The sequence below is a fragment of the Mandrillus leucophaeus genome, unplaced genomic scaffold, assembly GCF_000951045.1.
Source record: "Mandrillus leucophaeus isolate KB7577 unplaced genomic scaffold, Mleu.le_1.0 Scaffold948, whole genome shotgun sequence".
NCBI classification, from domain to species: Eukaryota; Metazoa; Chordata; class Mammalia; order Primates; family Cercopithecidae; genus Mandrillus; species Mandrillus leucophaeus.
The window spans coordinates 660,574-675,130 of record NW_012110341.1 but is presented as its reverse complement, the minus strand read 5'-3'; the positions used below and the strand labels follow the sequence as shown (position 1 = coordinate 675,130).

Sequence of the window (14,557 nt, the reverse complement as noted above, 5' to 3'; positions counted from 1 at the left end):
TTCTGATATCCTTTGCCTTCTATTTTATTTTGTTTGCCCTGAGAAGAAGAAAAATCAACATATGTGCCTGCACATAATAGGTGCTCAATAAATGCCCATTGGAATTCTTCCTTTGTAACTCTTTGAATAATTTGCTTTTGCTTAATTTAGCCATCATTTCACAGACTGTATTGGAAGTTTTAAAAACATAAATGTTGATATTGTGTTTTCTTCCTTCAAATGCCTAAATTATTTTACACTAGAAATGTATTAGTTACTAAGTTATCAGGCCATTTTAATTTACTGTAATAACATTAGCAAGCTCTCTTGAGTGCTGAGTATGGGAAAGTGTGATATGTCCATGTTTGGGATAGAGAAAGGAAAGAGAGAATGAGAAAGTGAAGAGGGAGAAAAAAGGGAAAGAGAGACACACAGCACACACACAGACACACACACACACACACACAGAAAGACAGACATTATGGCAATGTTTTAAAGAGAGATTTTTAGGATAATGCAACCAATTCCTCAAGTAATGTTTATGAAATGAAAATGATGTTGAATTACTAGAAAAAACACAATACTAACAACAGCATTTTTCTGTTGTGTTGCTGAACAACATTGTTACAGAGGAATACTTAATACAGCAAGTCCATTAAAGGATATTAATAGAGGGCTTTCAAATTGCTGGTAGATCCTTTTCAGATCTGATTTAATAATGATTGGTAAGCGTCAAGGACGTTTAACCATTTTTGATGTATTGCAAACTTGGCAATTTATGTGTTTAATGTGAGAATGTCCACTTCACCACTTGAATCAACTTGCTGCATTGTGAAAATATCTAGCAAAGGACAGGAGAAAACGAACTTTTATTGAGCATCTGCTGTGCCTGCAAACATCTTATCTCAGTTTATCCTCAAAATTGTGCTGGGACATGAAGTATTGTTCCCATTTTACAGATGAGGAAACTGATGCCATGCCATGCTACCAGGCTAACCACAACTGCACCCCAGGTTTATTTAACTTCAGGTCTAGTCGATTCAAAGTCTGCGATCTCCCTCCTATACCATGCAATGAAACTGAGTATTCCACGAACAGACTTAATTTGAATACCTTTAAAACTCTGACAGTGCATCTATCTTAAAGTGGTTTTTCAGGTATTCATATGTATATGCTGATGTACTGATATAATAAGAAACTTGGATATAAGAACCTCTTTTGTCATTTTTTGCTTTTGTCTTCTAAAATATCATTTGTGTGCGCCCTCTTTCAGCCACACTCAGCTCACGCGGCTTGAATTCTGGCTGGCACGGGCAGTGCGGTCAAGGCTGCAGCTGTTAGCATCCCCTCCTCCCATGCTCATCATGAGTTCTGCAAATGAGCCCTGCAGACTGATATTGCGTTCTGCAGTTTATTTGACAAATAGCTTTTGTGGCCTTTGATTTTTTCAGATCACTTATAAATTCTAGCAACAGACAGGTTGTTTGTCAGATTCAAATTCCATGCATTTGAAAGGAAAGAGGTGAAGATTCCTGTGTTCAAAGTGGACTCTAACCTTAAGATTTATTTGTAAATTTTTCTTAAAACTACCTTGAGAGGAACCCAAGATATTCTCCTGGCAGTGCCTAGTTGCAAATTATTTCTATCCTTATGTCATAAATCTTGATAATATGTCTTTTAAAATGCACTCGAGAAATGTATTTTGTGTTTTTAGTGCTGGATTTTAGTGAGTCAAATTGTGTTCAGGCAGTATGCTTGCCTCTTCACGTTCTGTGTGACACTGGAGTAAAATGGAGACTTGGGTCATTCAGCTGCAGGCTCTAAGAAAGTCTGTTGTAACTGTGCATTTTAATTAACCGACTCAGCTGAGGAAATATTGTCTCTCTACTGTGGTGTAGCTGTCTGCCTTGTAAAGTACCTCCCTGGATAAACAGAGGACTTTTATTTCTTAAACTGCCTTTCCCCCCGTCGTCTTTAAGAGTATGTTGGGCTTTCTCTTTTTTATTAAATTACAGGTGGAGAAGGTTTAATTAACTCTAAAATGATTCTTCAGCAAACTTAGTTGCATTTTTTTACAACACTTTGAGCTATGATCTAGTTACTGCAGGCTGCATACTGTTATTGGAGCGCACAGAAACATTTAGAAACCTAAATCTGTCATATTACCAGAGATGGCATCTGAGCTTGGGTACAGTTGAAATACAAATTGAAGATCAGATAGGTTTTTTGTTTGTTTGTTTGTTTGTTTTTAATCAATTAGTGTGCCACTGTGAACTGAGCTAACAAAATGGGAATTATTTAACCATTGATTACTTTTGTACAACACACTGCTGGATCTTAAAACTGAATTGAATATGAGGAGATAGTCATAGTTCAAGGAGTTATATGCAAATTTGACCTCTGGAAATATAATTTGTGGGTCTCATATTTAAAGTTGCTGAACACATTTTGTCAGAAACTTCTTGCTTCTGTGATTATAGATTAGTTAACCACTGGGCTTCTTTTATTCAGTCATCATGAGACACTCTATAATATATATGTATGTGTGTGTGTGTGTGTGTATATATATATTTAAGAGACATGATCTTGCTCTGTTGCTCAGGCTGGAGTGCAGTGATGCAATCATAGCTCACTGTTATCTTCCCTGGACTTAAGCAATCCTCCCACCTCATCTTCCAAGCATGTGCTATTACACCCAGGTTTTCATTTTTTTGTAGAGATTAGGCCTTGCTATGTTTCCAGACTAGTCTTGAGAGCTCAAGTGATCCTCCTTGTCTTGGTCTCCCAAAGTGCTGGGACTATAGGCATGAGCCACCCACCACACCCAGCCTATGTGTAGTTTTTGAATCTAAAGTAGATTAATGAAAATTACAGAACAATGGTTTTCCATCTTTTCAAACTATGTGCTATGGAGTCCAGGATTCTCTACCTAAGTTGGACCAAGCAGATTCCAGTACTGAAAGCAAAAACAAATACAAAACCTAGCTACCTATTTTAGTTGTTCCTCTTTAAAAAGAATGAAAACAAAGAAGAATTGAAACAAAATTAAGTAACCACTGGGCGTATCTTAAGCAAGAGGGATGGATATAGGGGTAAGAAATGATGCAGTGACCACAATGAAACCATGGAATGGATAACAAAGAGAGAACCTGAGGATTGCAGTTCTTGTAAGATTGTTACAAGTACAATGAAATTCATTTGGAATTTCAAATAGAAGGTAAAAAAAATGGACTGCAAGGTTCTCAAAAGTCCTTATAACTACAAGTTTTTATAACTAAAGAGAAGTTTTATTTCAATTTGCTCATTACATATGTTCCAAAAAGGAATCCACTCTGTGGATGACAAAGGTTACTGTGGTCTGGAGGCTGACAAATACTTTGCATGAAAAGGGATATGGATGGTCTATAAGTCTGTCCTACCTTACAAATCCTAATTAAAATGCAACTTAAAATATATTATGGAGGAGGTCATTTTTATTTCTAAAATTAATCTATAATTTACAAAATTATAGTTCTTCATTTATAGGCCCAAACAAGAGTTGAATACAAATAGAAGTTTTCCTTCTTTTACATTAAATTATTAGACAGTGTCATTTTAATTATTGCTTTCATCAGAGATAAAACTATTAATATTTTTCTTTTAACTCAGCCTGAAGGTATATATCCAAGTTGTATAGATTGACTTATAAATAAAAGTTGGATAGAAAGAAAAATTGAAAGAAATTTTAAGTGGAGATGAGAAAGAAAAAAGAAATTTAGTGCAAAGGAGTAAAGGAATGAACAGGAGGGAGGAAAGGAGAAACTCAGAAAAGGGAAGATGCTTCAGTTCTGGATGATCTAATATGCCTTCTGCATGATCAGTGTTTAGGAGGTAAAAAAGATGAACATTACCACTTGTCAGCTTCTGAGGGTTGGAGGCCTCCAGTAAAGTAGTTACTTTGGAAATGTGTAAAATCAGAGGACAAAGACCTAGTTTCTGTCATAGTGTAGGGTGTTCCCTTGGTGTGGATAAGAGAGGAGAGGCCTCAGAATGCGTCTAAAGCCGAATCCTTGCAAACCTGGGGTTGAGATAAGGAGACATCCAAGCTAAAGAGCAAAGGACCTTTCTCAGGAGGAGGTGGACAGGGAGCGATCACAAATGTATGGCTTTTAAACAAACGTTGACTACCCAGCCTCTACAAAAATGAAGGTGTATTCGCAGCTAGACTTAAATATTATTTCTTTGTCTCAATTTTTGTTAGCTCTTATTCCCTTTAACATATCCCTCCAAATGTTCATAGCTTTGGTAACTCTCACAGGAAAAAACGATTGGTAGAGTATTCACAACACGCAAGCAATTTAAATCAGAACATGATCCTTTGAAATCGTATTTTCCTAAGAATACAATTAACCTTTGAACAATATGGGTTTGAGCTGCATGAGTCTACTTACACACGGATTACCTTCCAACTCTGCTACACTGAGACAGCAAGACCAACACCTTCTCAGTCTCCTCCCCCTCAGCCTACTCAACATGAAGATGCCAAGGATGAAGACCCTTAGGATTATCCATTTTGCTTAATGAGTAATAAATATATTTTCTTTTCCTTATGATTTTCTTAATAATATTTTCATTTTTCTAGCTTACCTTATAAAATACAGAATAAGATACATATAACATATAAAATATGGGTTAACTGACTTTATATTATCAGTAAGCCTTCTAGTCAACAATATGTTATTAGTAGTTCTGGGGGAGTAAAATATTATATATGGATTTTTGACTGTATGGGAGGGTTTGTTCCCTTAACCCTCACATTGTTTAGTGGTCACCTATAATTTTTGAAGCCCATTCAATGATAAATGAGAAGAGTGTATATAGTGAAAAAGTGTATATTAAATTAAAACTTTAAAAAGCTTATATTGACTACATAAGGAAATATGAGGTTGATACAATTAAGTTTCCATAGAGTTGAAATATTTACTATAGATTATTTGCAACAATAACTTTATAATAATGACCAGAAAGTCAATTCAACAACATCTGTCATGCATAAAAGACTATCAATCACCACTGGAAGAAGAAAGAAAAGAAGAGATTATCCATTTCCTCAAAATGTGATGCAAACCCATTAATAACTCTAACATAATGTAGACTGTGATGCAGTCTCTGGGAGAGGTAAAGACTCTGAAAAAAAAAAAAAAAAAAAAAAAAAAAAACCAAACCAGAAAAGAGGGAAGGACAAGATAAGATTAATAAGACATCTGGGGTGAGTAGAATTTGATCTATTCTGGAAAGGCTCAGAAATTGACAGGAGGACTTGGGAGGGAGGAAAGGCGTTTCTCACAAAGGAAATTGCTTGATCAAAAGCACAGAGATAGGGAAGCATGGGCTACTTTGAGAACCTGCCAGTGGTAGAGCATGGGAAAGGGTAGGGCAATAAAGGTGGATGTAGCTGGGCTTTGTTGGGAGGCTGAGGACATTGGTTTTATGTACCACCATCACTCTTCAGTATTAACTACGTGCCCAGATGCCCTTGAGCTTATGGAAATTTAGATTCTATTTCCTGAAAGTCCACCAGGAGTCTGTTATTCAAAATAAAAGTAGGCAGTGTAATATGACTATTAAAGCACATTGTAATACTGAGATTTTTAGCAGTTGGCGCTAATGAAGGGAAGGAGAAAGTATTATGTGCCAACTTTCATATGAAATTATTTTATCTACATCATCTCACTGAATCTTCATAGGATCTTTGTATTATATATGAAATGTATGTGGAAAAATATTTAACAAATGCTGATTCTTTGGTTTCTTGAAACAATCCCATGATAACTACATTTTTACACATTTTTATTAGGATGATGATGTTGAGACTTAAGGTTTCAGTTATTAAAATCCCAGAAACAGAATTCAAACTAGTTCTTCCTGGATCCATAGTCCAAGTTCTTTCTAGTATACAATGTTGTCTCTCTGTGAAAAAAATCTGAGGAGACTTTGTATAATGGCAATTCACTGAAAAAAAAATTCTCAAATACAGTTTACTGAATGAAACATGGATTATTTACCCTGCCTTGGCTCCTTTGGAAAGGCCCAAATTCATGTTTGAGAAGAATACCGAGGAGTCTATACAGGATGATTTCAGAGCGCTTTGCAAAAGTCTTTGCCTCCAGAAGCACTTTCCCCAACCCTGCTGGCTATGCCTGCTCTTAATATATAACTTCCTTACCTTTAGCTGAAGGCTTTTATCTCTATTTAAAGGTAAGTGCCCTTGGAAGGGACAGTAATCCTGCTCTGGCTCTGGGAGCAGACATTCGATAAGGCATAAGAAACTAAGAAAGCTCTGGGCACCACTGGATGGAGGAATTTCAATATGGATACTACTTCGAAATAGAGAAAATACATGGAAATGGGAGGCTGAGAAGACACAAGGCAGATATCTCAGACTTGACTAGATTGAACTGTACAGTTAAATCTAGTCCATCTGTCTGATGACTCCAACCATGAAACTGACTCTGTGACTTTCTGACAGGATCAACATTTGACTGAGAATTCTAGAAAAACAGGCAAGGCAGTGCACTCAAAGAATTGAGAAAAGATCTGCAGGCAGAAAACAACACAAAAACAAAACAAAACAACAACAAATAAAAAACAAAACACCAGGAAAACCTATTAGAAATGGCAAAATAGAAGGGACATCAGGCTTAAATTTAAGAATGTGATGGCAAACTTGGGGGAGGGTAAATTAGCTTTCAAGAAAGTGAATTACAGGATCGTCATCATTTGGGCTTTTTTTTTTTTTTTTTTTGGCTTAACATTAAGAAATGTATAATGTGAGCTTTTGGCTATTTTGAAATCTACCTTGACTTTCTCTTTTCATCTATATCTAGCTTAATGCTCTTGCATTGTAGTGTAAACAAATAAAGACCCCACACATCTCTGTGTAGACCATAAAAGTGACCAGAGTGGAGCCCATAAAAATATACATAGATTTTTACATTTTATTACTTAGTCCTCCCTGTAAAAGTCCAAAAGACTAAACACCTGCTGCTTTTTAATGAATGACATGAAATGGGCTGGAGTGGGTGCCACAGGCTGGAAGGAACAGTATACTGGCAGATTCGACTTTGACTAGCAGAGGGATGTTCTAATGGTAAATCATTGGAAATTGTTTCCTAAAGGGATCTGGAGATGTATGATTTGGCTTTGAGAAGCCTTTGTGGGTGGGATATTAATTATTTTAGGGCAGTCCTATGAAGAAGTGAAAATGTATAGGATTAATGAGTGAAACTGATAGGAAGACAGACTCAATATAAAGGGCTCTGTTCTTATATTTTAAGGAAAACTATCTGAGTTTACTAAAGGCATAAAAGGCATTTTATCAAATTGTTAGATAATATATACAAATTCCTGGTACATAATAAGGACTCAATTGTACCCAAATATATTCACCTTATAGGAAAAGTATTCACCTAATGGGAAAAATATATTTTTTCTAGGCTTGTAAAACCTGTCTACCTTGGTGGAAATACAAATACTTATGTAATATTTCCTCTGCCATATTAGAAAGATCTTTAAATATTCCATTTAAAAAATAATTCAGTGATGTTACCTAACCCTCTATTGGAGGCAGTACACAAATCAACTATTTATACCTTTCATGTTAAAATTTTGTATACATTGGGCAAAATCCTTTTCATAAATTGGCAAGTACTTGCCAACACTAATCTCAAAGTCCTTAGTTAGTTTAAAACTTCTTGGAGAGTTTTCAACTATGGTAAACTTCCTATAGTTTTCACTGTTATAACTTTTTTCACTGTTGTAACTCAGAGAGTTTTCACTGTTGTAATCTTATCACACGTTTGTCAGAATTTTAAAAGCTACTCTACTTCTTCAATATCAACATGATGCATTCTACAAGTTTCCTTTAAAGCTCTTAGATTCTGGTTGAACGCATCAAAGATTAATGAGGGAACTTATAGGAAGACAGTCAATATAAGGGCTATGTTGGTAAGCATATTCTTTCTTTTAGAAAGTACATAGATCTATATTCATGACAAAGAGCACATTTTTAGCTACATGAGGACCACCCAGTTGAACCTATGAACACCACTCAATGTAGCGTAGCCTCATGATACTGTAGCTTCACTGTCTGATGGCATTTTCTTTCTACTACCACTTCATTAATAAGCTTTAGCACCAAGAATGCTGAATAAGGATTTACATTTAATTGAAGCAATTTCCTCCTTACCGACAAAAGGTATTTTCCACCCTGCATAGATGTAATTGATATGATGAAATGTCAACAAAATTGCCTTTGCTAAATGTAGTATTTACCTTATTATTTTATATGCCAGACCATAAAACTGTATTTTACCCTTGAGAAGACAAAATTCTGATTATTGAAAAGAGTGTTTCTGATTGGTGAAATACAGTTGAGTACCCCCATACATAAAGTCCTATACTTTGTTTTCTAGGAGTTAGCTAATTAAGAGGAAAACAGTAAGCTTTAATAATTTGTAAGACTGTAATTCAACTATAGATCCTATTTCTTCAATTGAAAATCAGAATATACTGTGGAGGTGTTTTATAGATTGTAGAGGAAAGAGAAGTGTCAGCCAGCTTTGAATTTGTTTTGTGTCCTAATATTTAATGCAAGTGCATAACTTTTCTTTTGGAGATAATGCCGCCCCTTTGAGCAGAATGACTGAATTGTGTTGGTTAATAAAGGTAGACATTTTTTTGTTATATAGGAATTAGAGACTCTTTCAAATAAAGAGAACAACAATTTAAGAGTGGGAGAAAGGAATAAAGGAGAATCCTGCTTGGGAGAAGTGGGGGCCCTTAAAATAAAAAGAAAACATGGAGAATTGTTAATAAAGTTATTAATTATCATAACAACATTTGCTGGAAATGACAAGATAGAAGCTCTTTTTTTCTTTTTTTCCCAATAAAATGGATTATTATTGCTTATGGAAGTTCTGTTGTTAGAAAGTATAATTGTAAAATACATTGTACTTGCTTAGTCTTATACCATGTCCCACATATTCCTGTTCTGTGTTTCTGGAATTTTCCTCACATGTTCAGGAGCCCTAACTCAAGAGCATCCATTCATGACCCTATTAAGTTAAAATGGCATAAAATTCACAACTGCTTCCCCACCTGAAAAACCATCATCCTCTCTCTGATCTTTAGCTATGCCATAAGAAATCAGTTGTCAAAGAGGAACAGTCTGTGTCTTGTTAAATTCCAAAAATTTTGAGAATACACCTGCTACTTCATATTGGTAAGAGCAGCCACATCCAGTGGAGGAAGCTTTTGGTCATTCTTTGATGAATTAATGATGTAATTTTGCATAAGCAATGACATATAAAAGAATGTCCCTGTACATTTGTGCCCCTCTTTATCCGGTGATTTTTCAATAATTACAATTGATAAAGTCAATAGTAATTTCTATACTAAGAGGAGATCTTGAGCACAGTCTTCCACTGGAGTGCCCAGGGAAGAAACATCAGAGCAGATATCATGTGACCGATACCTGGAATGCGTGCTAATCCTACAGTAACATGTTATATGCAATTACTTTTTGCTCAATAATGATGTCATGTTGCCATATAAACATTATATTGATCCAGTGTAAAGTCAACAAGGAATGAACACAATGATACTAGAAAGGGAGTGGACAGGTAAACGTCCTGATTGAAAGCCCTTGCTATAGTTACCTGATTTGAAATACAACTAGAATTTTTAATGGGTTTGATGAGTATTTGTTTTAGTGTTCCGTGGTCAGTGTCTTTATGTCTGTTGTACATTGTGACAATCAGTGTAAAAATCATAGACTTAGATAGCATGAGGTGAAAGAAGCTGTGTCTATGTGAAAACAGAAAGTCACAGACAAAGTTCTAGACTTGTAATGATGTAAAATGGGCTTGGGGTTCTGTAACATAGAGGTTACTGATTTCTTTTTGGCTCATGCCAAACATAGAACAATGAACCCCACTCAGTATCTCACTAAGTGCTTTTTGAAAGGAAGAGGTAGTTGCCATTTTAGAGTTTACAAAGTACTTTTCACATTTCGTCCTCCTCATAACCATGAGCAGTCAATAGTACACATCTGTTGTACATATGAGAAACTTCAAGTTCAGAAAAGGCAGGAAATTTACCTGCGATGTCTTGATTAGCAAGTGTCAAAGGAACTTGAATTTAGGTCTTAATTTCTAAGGCCCATATTCTACCATGCCTGGCTGTCATATTTTCCTCAAATGAAAAATAATAATAAATTATTGTTATTTAGATTTTCTTGGTTGTATTTTATTATATTCTAGCCAGCTAGCCAAAATCATCACCAACTTTTGGAGGCTAAAAGAATTTGGGTCCAATTCTGTAGGCTATTATGATTTGGAAAGCAGTCACTTTCACCTGTGTATTATTATCATTTCTTTAATTCGTTTTCAATTAGAGCTGTTTGATACAAGCTATTTAACATCCATTCATTTTACTTCACTTAAAACTTATGTCATTCAAATTTACCCAAATATGCTTTTGTGCTCATTGTTTCCCAAAACTGCCTCTGATTTTTAGCGTAGGGAGCTAGGAGAATACAAGAATAGCAAAACTCCATGGGTTTGCTACAGATCTGGATTCTAATGACAATCCAGAGCAAAAAGGAATAGATGAAGCAACAGCTTCTGAATTTTTTATTTCTCATGGCTCGATTCTTACTTGCCATGTCTGGAACTCACTTTGTCTCAGGCTTCATGACCTGATGCTGTTTCTGATGCAGTCTAATCCACACTTTAAATAAACGATTTGAGTTCTCATTTTGGTAAATGTCAAGGGAAGAAAAGATACTTCATGCACCTACAGCATCCTAAAACCTCTTGCCAAATCTATGAATCTGACTCTGCATTATCCTTCCCCAGAAGGAGAGCATAATTTCATTATCCATGAATCATCACCTCTTAGACTGTAACATCATTGTCAGAGAGCCTAATAGAACCAGTGTTCAGCTAACTGAAAAGGGGGAGGGAGGGAGAAAGCGCTGGGGCAAAGCACAGGTCACTGGCACAATCAGCAAACTGAGAGTTCTAAAGCCGGAAGGGGAGGCCCCCTCCCTTGACACCTTTGACATATCTACTGACCAGTGAATAACTAATGCCGACTCTTGATTTAATATTAAAATTTGTTTTTCCTACCTAAGTTGTATGTATCTTGCTGATGAAAAACATTAACCCCTTTAATAAAAATGTCAAAATGTTTACCCAGCATTGATGAGCATAAGCACTTTAAAATATTTCTTATCTATTCTTATTGCATTATTACTCGCTTTTCATCTTTGGACACTTTTTTCTAGCCCTCAGTACCAATTCTATGGCCTCTGTTCCAGTATTACTAAAAAAGTCAAAATGAAAAGAATAACATTAAAAAATTACATTATAATTATATTTACCAGGGAAGTTAATTAAATAAAATTCAAATCTGATTTACTAGTCAAAAAAACATATGTTGTAAACCACATTTACACAAGAATTCAGGATAAAAAGCTAAAATGTGTGAATAGCTGTGGTTAGTCTAACTAGCCACTAGAGGTCACTGCTGCTCCATAGAAAGACAATTTATTGCCTGTCTACTTAGGTAGTTCACTCACCAAATCCAGTGAAAAATGGTGTAAATTCTTTGAAAAGATGTAATATCAACATCCTTGGAAAATACAAACTCATTTAAATGGAATATATCTTGCATAAGTATTGCTTACAAGACTGTGGCACTGGGACTATTAACTACATGCTGTGGTAGCACTCTCTGTACTGGGGTTAATAAAAATGGAAAAAAACCCACATGCAGTTTAGAGACTAAATTCCATTTCTTCTCTGTTTTGGTAAAGCAAAGTATTCTGTGTTCTGTTGTATAGTTCAACAGGTCAGGCTTTTTTTTTTTTTTTTTTAATAAACTGTTGTCACCTTTGAGGAAGTCCAATATTTTATGTAAATACGTACTAGAAACATAAATATCAATCACATTTCTCTAATCTGCATGAACTTGAAATACTTATACGAATAGATTTATGATGTGTAGTCCAGAAAGTACCATGAGATGGAGGTGAGGCAACAACTTTTGAGCAGTAGACTATTTGGCAGTTGACTTTTTAAAATTTACAGTGGTAAACTAGTTATTGTTAAATCTACAAGAATTATATATCTGTGCTCAGAAGATACTGAGAACTACAGAAGATTCATTCTCAAAGAGTGAGGAGGAAGAAAGAACTTTTTTCCCATAATTTAATGTGCCAAATCAAAATGAGTTTTACCACCTAAGGGATTTTATTTTTGTTCTTATCTATTATTATGTTTATAAGTAAAGTTAGCCATTAAAAAGTGACCAGCTTTCAAAATATTGGCGATTCATTTAGTGTTATATCATATTTTATATATCAAGTAGCTTTGAATTTGAGAAATGCTTTTCAATATAGCAAGCATATTTTATATATACTAGTAGCACCACAGCATCGAGAATCTGCAATAATTCAAAAATATAAGTATACATTGCCTAAATATATTTGGTATCCATCACAAGTAAGGCAGAAGGTTAAGTAAAAAATAATAGAAATGGGGTTCTTCACTTTAAGACTGCATTTCATTAATACAAACATCTTTAGTACAGATAAAAATGAGGCTAGCCAAAGAAAATTTCTTTTTAAGATGGAATATGTATTTACTGATGCTTTATGAAAAATGTAAAGTTACAACTTCAGTAAAAACCATCACAATAAGCTCAGTCATCCAGTAAGCTGTAAGGAAGTATCTGCATTATTAATCCATTGGAAATATGTGATTTTTGTCATTAATACATGTACATTCAACAATTATTCATGGGTAAACATTGTAGCTACGATGTTTTTCTGAAGTGGCATCTATTGTAAGATTTAATCAATATCAAAGTACCTTGAGAAATCCACTTTAAATACTTCTTTTTCTTTATTGCTTATAAAATTATGAATTTAATAATCTGGCATCCTTAAAATTTTATTTTATGGTGACTTGCCTAGACTTTTCCTCTCGGCATATGAAAAACCCCCAATCAATAAAAAAATTTAGTAAAAATAGCCATTCACTTTTTCTTTTTTGCTGCAGTGATTCTGTTTTCAGAGAAGAGGGACATGGTTAAAGATGTAGGGGTTGGCAAGCCAAATTAAATGAAACAGCCTCAATGTTGCAATTCCTGATATTTGCTTCTATAATAGAACTGTTCATTTTGGAGGATGAAGGAAAATACAGACTAAAGATATATTTCTGAAAACCTTAATTGACTATGGTTCAAGTTACTCAAATACAGAGGCTATGATATTCGTGCTGCAGTCAATAAACTTTCACCAATGGCATAAAAACATGCATGCAGCTTGCAGATTGCCAACAGGGTCTGTACAGAATTGTACTGATGGATGAGTTCACAATACAGATGAACACAGGGACACTGTAATGTCAGCAATAGAAAAGCAACAGAACTGTCATAGTGGTCTTTTTTCCTCTAAGATTTATTTTATACATTTATTAAGGTGTTATCAAAGTCATCCTTTTCAATGAGGCTATGGGTGGAAGGCATGTCTTGGAATGTGTTCTCTTTATACATCTGAAGGAAGTGTCTGTCATTAGGGGACTAGTGTGTGCAGGACATGTAATGGAACACAACAGGGCAGCCTGACAAATCCTGAACAGATCAGGACAGAGCTAATGATTATACTAACTACATTAGGGTCTTTGAAAAAACTGGAAAGAGAAATTCTGGTAAGTTCTCAACCACATGCCTGTAGCAAGCTGCTTTCCCATTTGCAAACCTTACCTGAAAACTCGCTAACTAACGTGAGGTGTGGTGGAGAAATCTGGCTTCTCAATGCTGTTTCATTTATTTATTTGTGAAACATACAGGCTGGAAGAAATTGACAGTGAAACCTCTAGTCTGATTTTACAGAGATGGGTTTCAAAGACAAGGCTTTGAGTCGAAAACTTTACATTTTTGTCATCTCCTCACATTTTGCAGTTGTCTACTTGCAGTATTTTAACCCTTCATCACTTTGTGCCTGTGCTTGCCTTACTGTAATTCAGACGCCTCTGGAAACTGCTCAGGGTGCTGCTTTAACCTAGCACCATCTTTTGATAGTTTCCTGCAATTTTCTTTTTAAGTCAGGCATTGGTTTAAAGGCTCTGCCTGTCTTTAAAATGTTCCCGTAACTGAGTCATCTCCAAGAATCAGCTCAAGCTCCAAGCACCTGGAATCATTCACCTCTTTCCTTGATTTGTCAGTCAGCTGCAAACCTTCTATAACTGTAGATTTGGTACCACCAGGAGGATAACAGCAGATGTGGGGGATTACTTTTGAAAGAAGTTTTATCTTAAAACAAATACGACATTAATGGGATCAATAAAGGGTCTTATACAACAGGTATTATATTAAACCGGAGTTCAAGCCTCACCTTGATTGTGGTGTTTAAATTTCAATGGGTTGATTATGTATGAGAGGAAAATGACCAGTATTATGAATGCACTAAAATGGACAGAGAAGGACCTTGCCAGCAAAGTGAGAGGGAGAGGGAAGAGGGCCGGGGGTG

At 35.3% G+C, this 14,557-nt stretch overlaps 2 protein-coding genes across 2 annotated transcripts in view; one reads left to right on the top strand and one right to left on the bottom strand.

Moving 5' to 3' along the window:
- LOC105532300 (catenin alpha-3-like) overlaps positions 1–14,557 on the top strand; it is a 695,161-nt gene that overhangs the window by 250,413 nt on the left and 430,191 nt on the right. The window lies entirely within an intron of this gene.
- LRRTM3 (leucine rich repeat transmembrane neuronal 3) overlaps positions 1–14,557 on the bottom strand; it is a 181,073-nt gene that overhangs the window by 163,923 nt on the left and 2,593 nt on the right. The window lies entirely within an intron of this gene.